The following is a 14,403-nucleotide window of genomic DNA, read 5'->3' on the forward strand; positions in this document are numbered from 1 at the left end:
AGTCTAATACCCTGAAAATGGGCGGAGTCCTTCTAAAGGCTCTCATCATCACTCTGGGAGATGGAGAAAAAGTAGGTGAAAACTCCACTAGTACCAAAAGAAGTGTCAAATATCCAGTGAGGGCTCCAGCTATTTCGATAAGCACCACACAGAGCAGACAAAACAAACAAACAAACAAGTAGAAAAAAAATAAAACAAAAACAGACAAACAAAAATCACGCCATGGTCTTGAATTAAGAAACATGGCATAGCACATAACGAAAGAGAAGAAAGGAAGAGAAAAAAAAAATAAAAAAAATAAGTATAATTGGGGACTACACTTTCAATAATCACACCCAAACAGAGAAATCGACCAAAATAGATTGGTAAATCAAAAATAATAACAATAATAAATGAAGGTACTATATATATTTATATCAAAAAAATAACCAAGGTTTTGTGCTTTTTGTATTTTTGTTTTTTTCCCTCCTGCACTGGCACAGTAAATATTGGGGTCATTCGAAAAAGAATTCACTTGGCCTAAGAGATATGGGATTTCTCCGTCCTTGGAGCATACTGTCATGGGATCAACTCTAGACATTGCTCAGGATCCTTTACTTTCCCGGTGGTGTTTTTTTTTTTTTTTCTTTCTTTTTTTTTTTTTCCTTTGGTGTGTGGAAGACTTCTGCTCTGTGTTTAGAGGTCTCAGTATCTGTACAGATCCTGAGGTGGGACTTATGATGAAGTCAGTCTTTGTGGTTCTAGAGGTTCTGTTACCTCAGTGTCATTTTAACCCATCTTCTGTGGTTGATGATCTTGGTCTTTGCACTGAGCCTAGGGTGGCACCTAGGATAGCGTCTTTCTTTGTGCTCCCAAAAGCCCCATTCCGTTACAATTGTCTCTGCCGGATCTTTGGGGCTGGGGATCATGATTCTTGTGCAGGTCATAGTTCAAACCCTAAACTAGGGCTTATTTATTGGTCCCAAGATGTATACAGTCTGGTCGTGAATCAAGCAGCCAGTCATCTGTAAATCCCGATCTTGGGTTTTTGTCCTACCAAAGGGAGCCAAGACTTCTGGTTTTGTCTTGTCGTTAGTTGGTAAGGTAGGCTAATCTGCTCTAAGGTCAAAATGATCGCATTTTCCCCGTTGTCAGGATATCATGTTAGAGGTGGGCCTTGTTGTTGGTCTCGTCGTATTAAGGCCGTCCTGGATGGAGTTTGTTTCCTGCAGCTGTTGTGGAGAGCTGTGCCGTTTCTATGTCGGAGATCCAGGGTTCAAGGCTGGATGAATGGTATCTAATCACCTGAGGTCTAATTTGATTCCACATGACATATTTTCAAGGCAGGAGATATCCCTATATTTTAAATAACTATGAGTTCCTATCTCTAGTAGATAAGAGCTCTCTTTTATTTTTTTTTTTAAATGTAAAATTTCCCCTTTACTTAGTGTGCCTTTGTAGGGGGAAGTGGTGCTACATTATAATGTCTGTGTATTTGTGGGTGGACTGATGGGATAACAGCCACAGGTCACCTACCAAAAAACGAAGAAAAAAAAAAGGGGGGGGGGATTGAAACTGTATGTGCTCACAAATATATATGAAGGACAAACATTTAAAAAAAAAGATAAATAAATAAATTAAAAAAAAAAGAAATAAAATGAGTTAGCGAAATTTTTATGGGACCAAAGTGGTGCAAAAGACTACCTTACATTTGGGGGAGGGCAGGTAAAGAGGTGGTGTATTACAGGTCTTATGCCTATGTTGGAAGTACAGTTTTTCCCATTGTCTTTTGGGTTTTTCTTGTGGTGTGTGGGTTCCCAGGCATCTTCCTAACCCACCCCCTGACCTTCTTCAGATTGGTAAATATTTGCGGCAGGGGGGTCTTGGAAGAGTTCTTGCATTGGGGATACTTTTGGATCTAGGCCCGGTTTCAAGGAGCAGTTCGCGTTAGGGGGAGTTGGTCTGGAGGGCCTCGCAGCATGAGTCCATAGGGGAGTTGGCTGTCTTTTCTTTCAGGAGACGAGGTGTGGTTTTATCTGGGTGTCCTCTCGCCTGGGTGCTGGGTACTGGTTCATTGGGTAGGAGGTCGATCTTGATGCCTAATAGAATAAGGACTGGGGGTGAAGAGTTTTAATATGGTGGGAGATCTGGATGGGATTGAGGGGTGAGGGGATAGTTGGATTTCCGGAGGGGGGAAAGGGGAAGGTGTATGGGAAGGGTTTGAAGGGAGAAGAAAAGAGAAAATACCTTAGAGAGAAAAGGGGGGAGAAAGGGAGAAAAGTAATGAGCAGAATAGAAGAAGAAAAAGAAAAAAAAAAAGTAGTGAGGAGAGGGGAGAGAATAGCAAGGGAATGCTGGTTTGATTGAATGTGTTCGAAGGATAGAGCCTGTAGTTTAAGTCTGTACGTCTCAGGTACTGCTTCAGTGGTCTGACTGGTCACGTGCTTCAATTCCTAAATGAAGGTATTACCTAAAGATAAAGTGTATGTTAAAGAGTTTTCTTGTGGCCATCTCGTAGTGCAAGCAAGGTATGGTATCCCGTGTGGTATCCCGAGTTGCCACCTTAGTTTGTCCGCCCTTTGTATCCAAGGGCACCTGTGGGCAGAAAAGCTGAGAGGTTATTTAAAGTATAGTAAGATAAAGGCATTAAAAGGTAGTGTTATGGTATGTTGCCATTGTAGTCCGTGATTTCCCTTGGTGTTCTATACTTGTGTTCCTGTATATGAACTCTCAGGGATTATTGTGGACCTTTGTTGTAGAAGTCTGATTACATACCTGTTCTCTCTATGCTGCCGTTTCTGTTGTTGCTGTTTTCTTTGTGGTATAATGTGTAGTCAAGAGTTTGCATTGTTCCTTTTTCATGTATTTTGGACACTGCTCCCACGTCTATGCTGACTATTACAGTGTTCGGAGTTTCTACCCTGTTATTTGATAGGATTTAGTTGTGTATAAACTATGTGTTCTAGGTGTTTCAGAATAGTGCTACCATTCTGTGTTTATCTTTTGTCTTCTGACTTACTTCGTTTAACATAACATGATCTAGGTCCATCCATGTTGCTGCAAAGTCTGTGATTGTATCGTTTCTGACTGCCATGTAATATTCCATTGTGTATATGTACCACATCTTAATGATCCATTCATCTGTTGTTGGACATCGAGGTTGGTTCCAAGATTTGGCTATTATACTGAGTGCTGCAATAAATAGTGGGGTGCATATATATTTTGGAATGAATGTCCTTCCATCTTGTGGGTATATGCCTAGTAGAGCAATTGCTGGGTCAAATGGCAGATCAATTCTGAGTTCTTTGAGCACTCTCCAGACTTTTCTCCATAGATGTTGGACTAGGGGGCATTCCCACCAGCAGTGGATGAGAGTTCCTTTCATACCGCATCCTCGCCAACAAAGGTTGTTTCCATTATTTTTGATGTGAGCCAACCTCACTGGTGTAAGGTGGTATCTCATTGTTGTCTTGATTTGGATCTCCCTGATGATGAGTGAAGGTGAGCATGTTTTCATGTGTTTGTTGGCCATCCTTCTGTCTTCCTCAGAGAAGTGTCTATTCATTTCATCTCCCCATTTTTCTATGGCTTTATTTGGTTTTGAGGGGCTCAGCTTTCTGAGTGCTTTGTATGTTCTAGATATCAGCCCTTTATCTGATATGTCAAGTGAAAAGATTTTTTCCCATTCTGTTAGCTGTCTTCTTGCATTAAGTAGGGTTTCTTTTGCCATGCAGAAGCTTTTTAGTTTGATGTAGTCCCATTTGTTTATATTTGATGCTAACGTTCTTGCCATTGGTGCTCCGTTCTCAAAGACCTTTTTGATATATAGGTCTTCGAGTGTTCTGTCTATTTTATTCTCGATAAACTTTATAGATTCAGGTCTGATTTCAAGGTCTTTGATCCATTTTGAGTTGACTTTTGTATAAGGAGTGAGGTATGGGTCAATTTTCACTTTCGTACATGTGGTTTTCCAGTTGTACCAACACCATTTGTTGAATAGGCTTTCTTTGTTCCATTTCAGATTCTTGCCTCTTTTATCAAATATTAGTTGGCTGTATATCTGGGGGTTTATGTCTGGGAATTCTGTTCTGATCCACTGGTCTGAGCTCCTGTCTCTGTTCCAGTACCATGCTGTTTTAATTACTATGGCTTTATAGTATAGTTTCAAGTTAGGTAAGGAGATGCCTCCCAGCTTCTTGTTTTTCAGTATGTGTTTGGCTATCCTGGATCTTTTGTGGTTCCAGATGAATTTTGTGATTGATTGTTCTATTTCTTTAAAGAATTGTGTCTGAATTTGGATAGGGATTGCATTAAATCTATATAGAAGTTTGGGTAAGATAGTCATTTTGACTATGTTAATTCTACCTATCCATGAGCATGGGATGTTCTTCCATTTCTTTAGATCTTCTTCAATTTCTTTCTGAAGTGTTTTGAAGTTTCCCTGGTAAAGGTCTTTCACTTCTCTTGTAAGGTTTATTCCTAGATACTTGATATTTTTTGATACTATCTTAAATGGGATTGTATTTTTAATCTCTCTCTCCTCAACTTCATTGTTTGTATATAGAAATGCTACTGTCTTTTGTGTATTGACTTTGTATCCAGCCACTTTGCTGTATTGGTTGATTGTTTCTAGGAGTTTTACTGTGGACTCTTTAGGGTTTTTGATGTATATCATCATATCGTCGGCAAATAGAGCTAGCTTGTGTTCATCTTTCCCTACTTGAATTCCTTTGATTCCCTTCTCTTGTCGGATTGCTATTGCTAGCAATTCTAAGGTTATATTGAATAAGAGTGGAGAGAGTGGACAGCCTTGCCTAGTTCCTGACCTTAGTGGGAATGCTTCTAGTTTCTCGCCATTAAGTATAATGTTGGCTGTAGGCTTTTCATATATAGCTGTAACTATCTTGAGGAAGGTTCCTTCTAACCCTATTTTGCTGAGTGTCTTTAACATGAAAGGATGTTGGATTTTGTCAAATGCCTTCTCGGCATCAATTGATATGATCATGTGGTTTTTGTCTTTCATGTTGTTGATGTGATGTATCATGTTTATTGATTTGCGTATGTTGAACCAACCTTGCATTCCTGGTATGAAACCCACTTGGTCGTGATGTATGATCTTTTTGATGAAGTGTTGGATTCGGTTTGCTAGGATTTTGTTGAGTATCTTTGCATCTATGTTCATTAGTGAGATTGGTCTGTAGTTTTCTTTTTTGGTGGTGTCTTTGCCTTCTTTGGGAATGAGTGTGATATTAGCCTCATAAAAGGAGTTGGGGAGGATTCCTGTTTTTTCTATGGTTTGGAAAAGCCTTTGGAACAGTGGTAATAGGTCTTCTTTAAATGTTTGATAGAATTCACCTGTAAATCCATCTGGGCCTGGGCATTTGTTCTTAGGGAGTTTTTTAATTACCTCTTCAATTTCCTCTGAAGTGATTGGTCTGTTTAGACTTTCTAGATCTTCCTTTTCCAGTCTTGGAGGAGGGTGTTTGTCCAAGAATCTGTCGATTTCTACTGGGTTCTCTAGCCTACTTGAGTATAGTTGTTCATAATATGATCTCATGATATGTTGTATTTCTTGGGGTTCTGTTGTAATCTCTCCCCTTTCATTTGTGATCCTAGTGATTTGGGTGTTTTCCCTCTTTTTTTTGGTGAGTCTCGCCAATGGTTTGTCTATCTTGTTTATTTTTTCGAAAAACCAACTCCTGGTCTTATTGATTTTTTGTATTGTTTTCTTAGTTTCGATATTGTTTATTTCTGCTCTGGTTTTTATTATTTCTTGCCTTCTGTTTGTGGTTGGATTTCTCTGTTGCTGTTGTTCCAATTCTTTGAGGTGATCTTTTAAACTGTTGGTTTTGTTGTTTTCCTGTTTCTTGACATAGGCCTGTATTGCTATGAGTTTCCCCCTAATTACTGCTTTTGCTGTGTCCCATAGATTTTGACATGTTGTCTCTTCATTGTCATTTGTCTCAAGGAATCTTTTTATTTCTTCCTTGAGTTGTTCTTTGATCCAGCTGTTGTTAAGCAGCATGTTGTTTAGTCTCCAGGTATTAGTTTTCCTCCATTGCTTCTTCTTGACATCAATTTTAAGCTCTGTTGCATAGTGATCTGAAATGGTACTTCTAATTATCCTTACCTTTGTGATCTTACATAGGTTGGCTTTGTATCCTAAGACATGGTCTATTCTGGAGAAGGTTCCATGTGGGTTTGAGAAGAATGTGTATTCTGCTTTCTGGGGATGGAGGGCTCTATATAAGTCTGTTAGCCCTAAATCTTCTAATTTTTCATTTAGAGCTCTTATTTCTTTGCTATTTTTCTGCTTGGAGGATCTGTCCAGTGGTGATAGTGGAGTATTGAGGTCCCCTACTATTATCACAATTCCCTTCATGTGTTTCTCCAGGTTTGCCAGTAGTTGCCTCACATATTTTGGTGACTCTACATTAGGTGCATAGATATTGACCAGGGTTAGTGTTTCTTGATCTAATGTTCCCCTGACCAGTAAGTAGTGACCCTCTTTGTCTCTGATCACTTTCTTGAGGTTGAATACAATTTGGTCTGATATAAGAATGGCTGTCCCTGCTCTTTTTTGTTTTCCATTGGCCTGAATAATTACTTTCCATCCTTTTATTCTAAGCCTGTGCTTATCCTGTAGCTGTAGGTGTGTTTCTTGCAGACAGCAGAAGTCCGGTTTATTTTTCCTAACCCAGTTCTCTACTATGTGTCTTTTAATTGGAGAGTTTAGTCCGTTTACATTTAGGGAAATTATTGATAGAGAGGACTGTTGTGCAGTTGTATTATGTGGAGTGGTTGTTGTTACAATCGGGGGTTTGGATTGTGTAATTCTTCTCTGAGTAAGTCGCTTAGGATCGGCTTAGTTTGCACAAATAGTTCAAGTTATGTTTGAGAATGTTTTTAGTCTGCCCTCCCATATGAATGATAGTTTTGCTGGGTATTGGACCCTGGGTTGGAAATTTCTTTCATTCAGTCGTTTAAATATGTCATTCCACTGTCTTCTTGCTTGAATTATTTCAAATGGGAGATCTGGTTTGATTCTTATGTCCTTTCCTTTGTACTTGAGGTTTTTTTTCTCCCTTATTGCTTTCAGGAGTTCCTCTTTCTCTTTGTTTTTTGCCATTTGGATTATTATGTGTCTTGGTGTGGGTTTATTGGGGTCTACTTTATTAGGGACTCTCTTGACTTCTTGGATTTGTCCTGAATTGTCTTTCCAGAGGGTGGGAAAGTTCTCTGTTATTATCTCCCCGACTACCTGTTCTACCCCCTTCCCTATTTCCTCCCCTTCTGGTATACCCACAATTCTTAGATTGTTTCTTTTGTCCTTGTTGATTAGATATTGGATTTTTCCTTCCAGTGCTTTGCCTTTTATTTCTTTGTTGGTTTCTTGATCATTTTTTGATTGCAGTTTTCCTTCGAGTTCTTCTATGTGCTTCTCCAACTCTGTGTTTCTGCTCGTAAGGCTTGTTACCTTGTCTTTTAATTCCTTCACTTCTTTTTGTATGGACTCTCTCATGTTCTTTGACATTTCTTCTTTAATTTGGCTGATTCGTTCGTCCATGGATTTTTTATATTCGGTTGTTAGGGTTTCTTTTAATTCTTTTAGTAATTCTTGCATTTCCTTCCTCATGACTGCTTTTAGGTCTTCTTCCCGTGGATCTGTGCGCTTTGGTGGACTTGGAAATTTGATAGGGTTTGTCATGGTGTCTCCAGTTATTAGCGATTTCCTTGCTTTACGCATTGTTCTTTGTATTTAATGGTGTATTTTGGAGTGCTGTGGCTTCTAATTTTGGCCTGCTTTGGTCCCCTTCCTGAAGGTGTTTCTAGAGGGGCCTGTTGGGTGAGTTTGTTGGGCCTAGCCCTTTCTCCTCCCCTTTGCTACCTAGAGTGCAGCCTTCCTGCTGTGGGTCTTGTCCCTTTCTGCTCCTTATTTCTGTCAGCGGTGCAGTTCCACTCCTGGCCACAATGGTTACTGGCACTGTTGAGCCTAGCTCTCAGTCCCCCCTCCTTTCTCTGGGAGTCAATGGAGCTCCGCCCCCTCCACGCCTCCCTTGAAGGGTTCCCTCAGTTCAACCCTTCAGGCTCTGTTCTCACCCTTGGGGAGTCCCTGGTCCACTCCAGGGTCCAGGGAGGTGGACTGCTCTAGTTCCCCTGCGAGTCCAGATGGCTGGCCCTATCTCTCACGTCTGTTCGGGTCGCTCAACTTGACTTTCTAGTCACCCACCTGGGGGAAGGGAGTCACTCAACCCTCTCTGGCTGGCACGCAGGGGTTCCTTGGGGAAGGGTCCGTCCCAAATGCCGCGGCAAAGAGACAGAAATTCCCTCACTCACTCCTCCAGCGGGCCCGCCAAAGAGTCCGACCCAGACACCGGCGCAAAGAGACAGAAATTCCCTCACTCACTCCTCCAGCCGGCCCACCGGGGTCCCTCTATGTCTTTTTTTATCACATAGGACTTCCTCAGAGTAGATACTCATTCTATTTGCTTAATAAATGCTCTTAATTAGACTGACATTTCCTAAAATTCTTTATTTTTCATCATCTCTAAATCCTATCTGTGGTCCAATCCAAGCACCAAAATTCTGTTTTATATGGATGACTGTACATTCTTTAAATGATCTGAATGTCTCCATTGTATCCTTATCAACTTCTCAGGAAAAGAAATAACTTTGTAATAACTAGAAAAAAAGACAGTCTCTGAGTGGTTAATTCAAAAAATAATGTTGTTTTTAGGCTGATGCAACTTACTGAGAAAAAGAGGACTTCTTTTTCATTGGACTCATTAAACAAATAGAATGAAAGTCACTAGCTGCTTGTGAGTATTTGCCACAGCTTTGGAAGAATAATTGAGAGAGTTAACAAGAGAAAGAAAAAGAAAGATTCTCATTATGTTGTTGAGCACCTGGAACCAGTTCTATCTGAAAGAATTATCCTTTGTCTTTACAGTTACCTGAACCAATTTGTGATCAAAGTAACTTAAGTCTTATGACAACATTACAAGTTATACCATTAAACAGTTAGATTGCATGTCATTGCTACATGCTAAGAGAGTATAATATTAAAAATGGCTCCTGGATAGTAGTATTCAAAGATGTAAACTACAATTGATAAAATACCAAAGTTAGAGTATTAACAAAGTCATAGAACTTCCATTTAAACTCATTGAAGAACTTGCTAGCACAATACATTATTATATCTCTTTTTCAAGTCATGGGACTAACCCAAAATCACAATACATTAATTCACCTTTATTTCCAAAGTAATTTTTCATATATGTTACAATCAAGAGTAATTTCTAGTATGAGATAATCATAGAAATTTCTGTCTCCATATTGCTTTGCCCTAACACCACATTCAATTTTTACCACATTCAATGTGGTAAACAATAAACAGGTCTGAAAAATACTTTCTTCAAAGAGGAAACTGCCTGACCTTCTGAAAAGTGTTTGTGTTCAAATACTTCATATCCCTTTTGTAAAAATATGGTCAGGGATAGCAATACTATTCTATTAAATAATTAGCAGAAATTCCAGAGGTAAAGAGGGACATGGTAGACAGATTTAATGTTCATATCCTGCTTCTATTAGTCACTTTTCAGGTGATATATGCTATTCAGCTATCTTGTTGTTTTTTTTTTAACTCAGTTTATTCCTACAAAAAAAACAATCGTGTTGGTAATTACAGGCTCTTGTAAGAAGCAACCGCAATGCCCAATTGAGAGAAACTAGTGCAGGATTAGGGACAGAACAGATTCTCTAGACACATTTTTTTCCTTTGGTTTTCACAGAATTAATAGCAGTTGGCAAACCCAGATAGTTATTTTGGCATTAAATACAGCAATTTTGCCACTTCTTTGGCTCAGCAAATTTCACCCACATTCATCTTGTTGCTCAGGCTAAAAGTAAAACATTTTCCCAAATATTGCTTCCTTCAATCCTACATTCAACATCTCTACCTGTAAAACTTTTTTTGGCTATTTCCTCAAGAAGACATATCTCAAGACTGACAATTTCTTAGCTACTACTATTAGTAGTACCTGTTTTATCTTTTCTTAGGTCAATATCACATCTGTCTCTTGCCTTCCCTCTCATCTCCCTTATATTCATCCCTTCTTTCTCAGATTTAAAAATCTTCATACAGATTCTGTTCCAAGATTATCCTGGAGAAACCATCCTGATCACATTGATGAGTGAAATAGATAAAAGTTACCATGATACTTTATACCATACACATTAACTTTTTCTATTACCATACACATACACATACATATTCATAGGTGGCACATGTACACATTAACTCTTTCTGTTACCATTGAGCTATTACCACTTCACGAACTAGAAGAACATACTTTGGGAAATTTTTTGAAAACGCTGCTAAGGGTTTTTTTTTAATATAATTACTTTAAGAACCATATTTACAAAATTGTTCATGATCGAGTTTCAGTCACATAGTGTACACTACCCTTCACCAGTGCACCTTTCTTGCCACCAATGTCCCCAGTTTCTTTCCCACCTTTGAAGACTTTTTGTTCTTTTTCTATAATAGTTTAAAAAAACAGAGATAATACTGACTTAGAGTTCTATGATTATTATTTATATTAGATAGCTCACAGATCCTCTTGAATCTGAGTTAAATTTTATATTTTAAAAAAGACTCTGAAGAGTAGAATGCCCACGTAATACTTTTGCAAACTGATCCTTAGAACCATGAAAGTTTTTCTGACTAGTAAATGAACTACTCTCTGAAAATGCCCAGATGAATAATATTGAAATTGTTCTCTCAAAGAGTTATTTTCACTTTTCAAAATATTTGTATTTATTTCAATATTGCTAAAGTATTTATGAAAGGCAATTCAATTTGGGAATAACATTATGGTAATGATTTTTCAAGCCAGAGAAAGTTTTTAGGATCTCTTCATAGTTCTGGTTTTATTTTTCAACTATTATATCACATATAATAACTTAAAACTATAGTCTGTCAAATCTATCAAACTTGGTCTTATTCTCAATGCTATAATTTATGTGACAATATTTAAAAATTAAAACTCAGAATAAAATTAAGATTTCACAAATTAGGTACAAGGTTAATATTCTTCAAAAGTTTGAGTTAGAAAAAGATCTAAAAATGAGTTATTACAATCATTAGAGATTGCCTATTTTGGTGAAACATAATAGAACTGAGACTGGTACATTGTCAAGCCTGAATATTTGGTTCCATCCAACAAGTATTGAATAATCTGAGAAATGGTGGTATATAAAAAACTGAGTTCTGTGGCCAGGGAGATAGTACAGCTGATAGGGTATTTTTTCTTTCTTATTGTTGATCCAGGTTCAATCTCTGTCATCCCATAGGTTTCTTGAGCCCAACAGTAGTAATTCTTAAATGCAGAACCAAGAACACCACTGGATTTGGCACAAACTTCTCCCCAGCTTTAAATAAATTTAGTTCTTAGATCATTTGGTCTATTAATACAAACAAAAGACCACATTTTGGCCCTTGATTAAATTTTATTATATGGTTATTTTTTAAATAATTTTTATTGTGACCAAAGTAAATTGTGAATCTTTAACAGTAATGTTTAAGGTACATAATGACAATGAATCAGGGCCATTCTCACCACCAGTGTTGTCCTGCCTCCACCCATTTCCCCAGAGTGCATCCCATATTTCCCTCCTTTGCCCCTGAACTGTGTATATTGGGTATCTATTTTGTTGTAGATTAAGTACTGATTCTGTTGTCAATGACTTTGGGTTTGGTGTTTAAATCTGATCATTTTTTATTTCCACTCAATGTTTGTAAAACTGTTTGGTCCTGGTACCATCCTTTCCTCCCCCCCCCCCCAATTTATGAGGCAGAACAAAATGATTCAAGTTATGTTGTTCTGTTAGAAAAAGAAAAGAAAAAGAAAAAAACTGGGATGATTCTGTCTGAAGGTTAGAAGTATCAATTTAAAAGAAGAAAGGGAAAATAGAAGAAAAACATAATAAAAAACAAACAACAAAATATCAAAACCAGCAACTACAAAAAAAAGTACAGCAGCAGCAACAACAACAACAACAAAAACAACTGAATAATAACCACAGGAAGGAAAGAGAAAAGAAAAAAAAAGGAAGGAAGTAGGTCTGCTGTGGCAAGGTTTGTGCCTTTTTTTTTTTTTGCATAGGCACAGTAAGTATTGGGGAAATTAGAAAGGGAATTTCCTTGGCCTAAGAGATATAAGATTTCTCCAACTTTGAAGCATACTGTCATAAGAACAACTATAGGCTCTGTACATGCTCATTTTCATACCCCCAAGATCTTTTTATGGTGCCAGGACACTTTCTGCTCAGCTGTGGATGATAGAAGCAGGCCTCTGTAACTAGCAATCTTGGTATTTGTACAGGTCTTAAAACAAAGTCTAGGCTAGAGTCTTTTTTTTACGGTTCTAGAAGTTCTGTTCCATCACTGTTGTTGTAATTAGTCTTCTGTAATTAGTGGTCTTATTTTTTGCACAGATCCTAGGATGAAGCCTAGGATAGGCTTGGGTGTGACCCAAAAACAAACAAACAAAAATGATATGCATGATGTCCATTCAGTAACAATATTCCAAACAGCCTTTCTGAGAGAGAGAGAGAGAGAGAGAGAGAGAGAGAGAGAGAGAGAGAGAGAGAGAGAGAGAGAGGTCTACCATAGGGCAGGCAGGGGGTGGGATGGGGTTGGTACAACAGAAAGATAACTGGGAAAATTGATGGAAGAAAATGGACAGTGCTGAAAGGACTGGTGTTGAAACATTATATGATTGAAATACAATGATATCAACAACTTTTTTATTAATAATTTTTATTTTGACTGAAGTGGATTACAAATCATTCACAGTAAGTAGTATTTTAGGTACATAGTGACATTGAATCAGGGGCATTCCCATCACCAACTTTTTAACTTTGTATTTCATGGTGATTTAATAATAAAAGAAGATTCCTAAACTAATCTCTAATTGACGTATATGAAATTAATAGAAAAAAAGTTTGCTTACACACTGAGACTATGAACCAGCTGATATAGCTATAGACATTAGATATTTAACTAACCCAACTTAACCTTTGATCCTAATGGAGCAGAGGTGGATGAGAAAAGGGGTAGAAAGACGAGAGTCCTTTTCTTTATTTACATTTTCAAAAGCTCATGTAAGGACTCATTGTGACTCACATCTATCTTTTTACTTTCCTTTCACACCTTACCTCTCTGTCCTCATTGGCTTACCAATGAAATTGCCATTCTAGTTTTTGCTGCTGAAATACTACATAAAAGGTGTATGCTGAGCCACAAGTGACAGCAAATAAAAAAATTAATGATATTATCTTAATATTGTAAAAGGAAAATAAAGTAAAACTAGAGAATAGATCTAGGTTAAAAAGAACAAATAGCTGGATAATGGTTGATAGTTATTATAATTAGGGTGGTGGGCATCATGTGATAACACACATTTGAAGAGATGTGAATTTATTCTTTTTAAGACATGCAATGTATTAAATCTATATTACCTCAATAAAATAAAGCTGTTATGACATAGGTTGAAAGCTTTCTTAAATATGTTAAGCTGTACCCAGATCATCTCATTTTTTTGTAAGGGAAATAACCATTCTAGCAACAGAGTTCAAAGTGGTGAGATCAGAGGATCATGCCATAGGGGCCATGATCAGGCTAGGACATTTATGTCTTCTTTACAAAATTCCCTTCTATAGAATAGTTCAGATGAAAAAAACTGCTACAGAGGTAACCTGCTAATATCTTCCCTGATTTCGATTTTTTTTAATATTCCTGAGTCATTTCTGAGCAGTCTGTAAGTCTGATGACGATATACTAGAAGAAACATATTAAATACCTCAGAATCTTTTGGGGGAGGGGCACACCCGATGATGCTCAAGGGTTACTCCTGTCTATGCGCTCAGAAATCACTCCTGGCTTGGGAGATTATATGGAATGCCAGCGGATCAAACCACAGTCCGTCCTATGTCAGCTGCATGCAAGGTAAACGCCCTACCGCTGGGCCATCACTCTGGCCCCAAATACTCCAGAGTCTTATTCTTTCTGCAATATCACCTCTCAAAATGATCAGACACACATTGAATCTTAGTATCATCCATTTTTCAAAGAAGAAATATGTGGCTTTTCTAATAATCATTAAAATTGTGGTATGACTGCTAACAAAATGCATTGACTGTAGAGTTCAATAATCGTTTTTTGAAATACTGGTTTACTCTCTCCTTAGCAAGTAGAAAGACTTCTCTATGCCCATTTTCCATCCTTTATAAGATAGGGCTAATAATTAAATTTAACTGCTATGGCTGCTCTAAGGAGACTAACTAGTTTTATCTAGTTCAAGAACTTAGCCTAGTACTTGCACATGGTGCATCATCATCATCTTCATTTTATCAGTTCCC

Source organism: Suncus etruscus, chromosome 12 (genome assembly GCF_024139225.1).
Source record: "Suncus etruscus isolate mSunEtr1 chromosome 12, mSunEtr1.pri.cur, whole genome shotgun sequence".
In the NCBI taxonomy this organism is placed as follows: Eukaryota; Metazoa; Chordata; class Mammalia; order Eulipotyphla; family Soricidae; genus Suncus; species Suncus etruscus.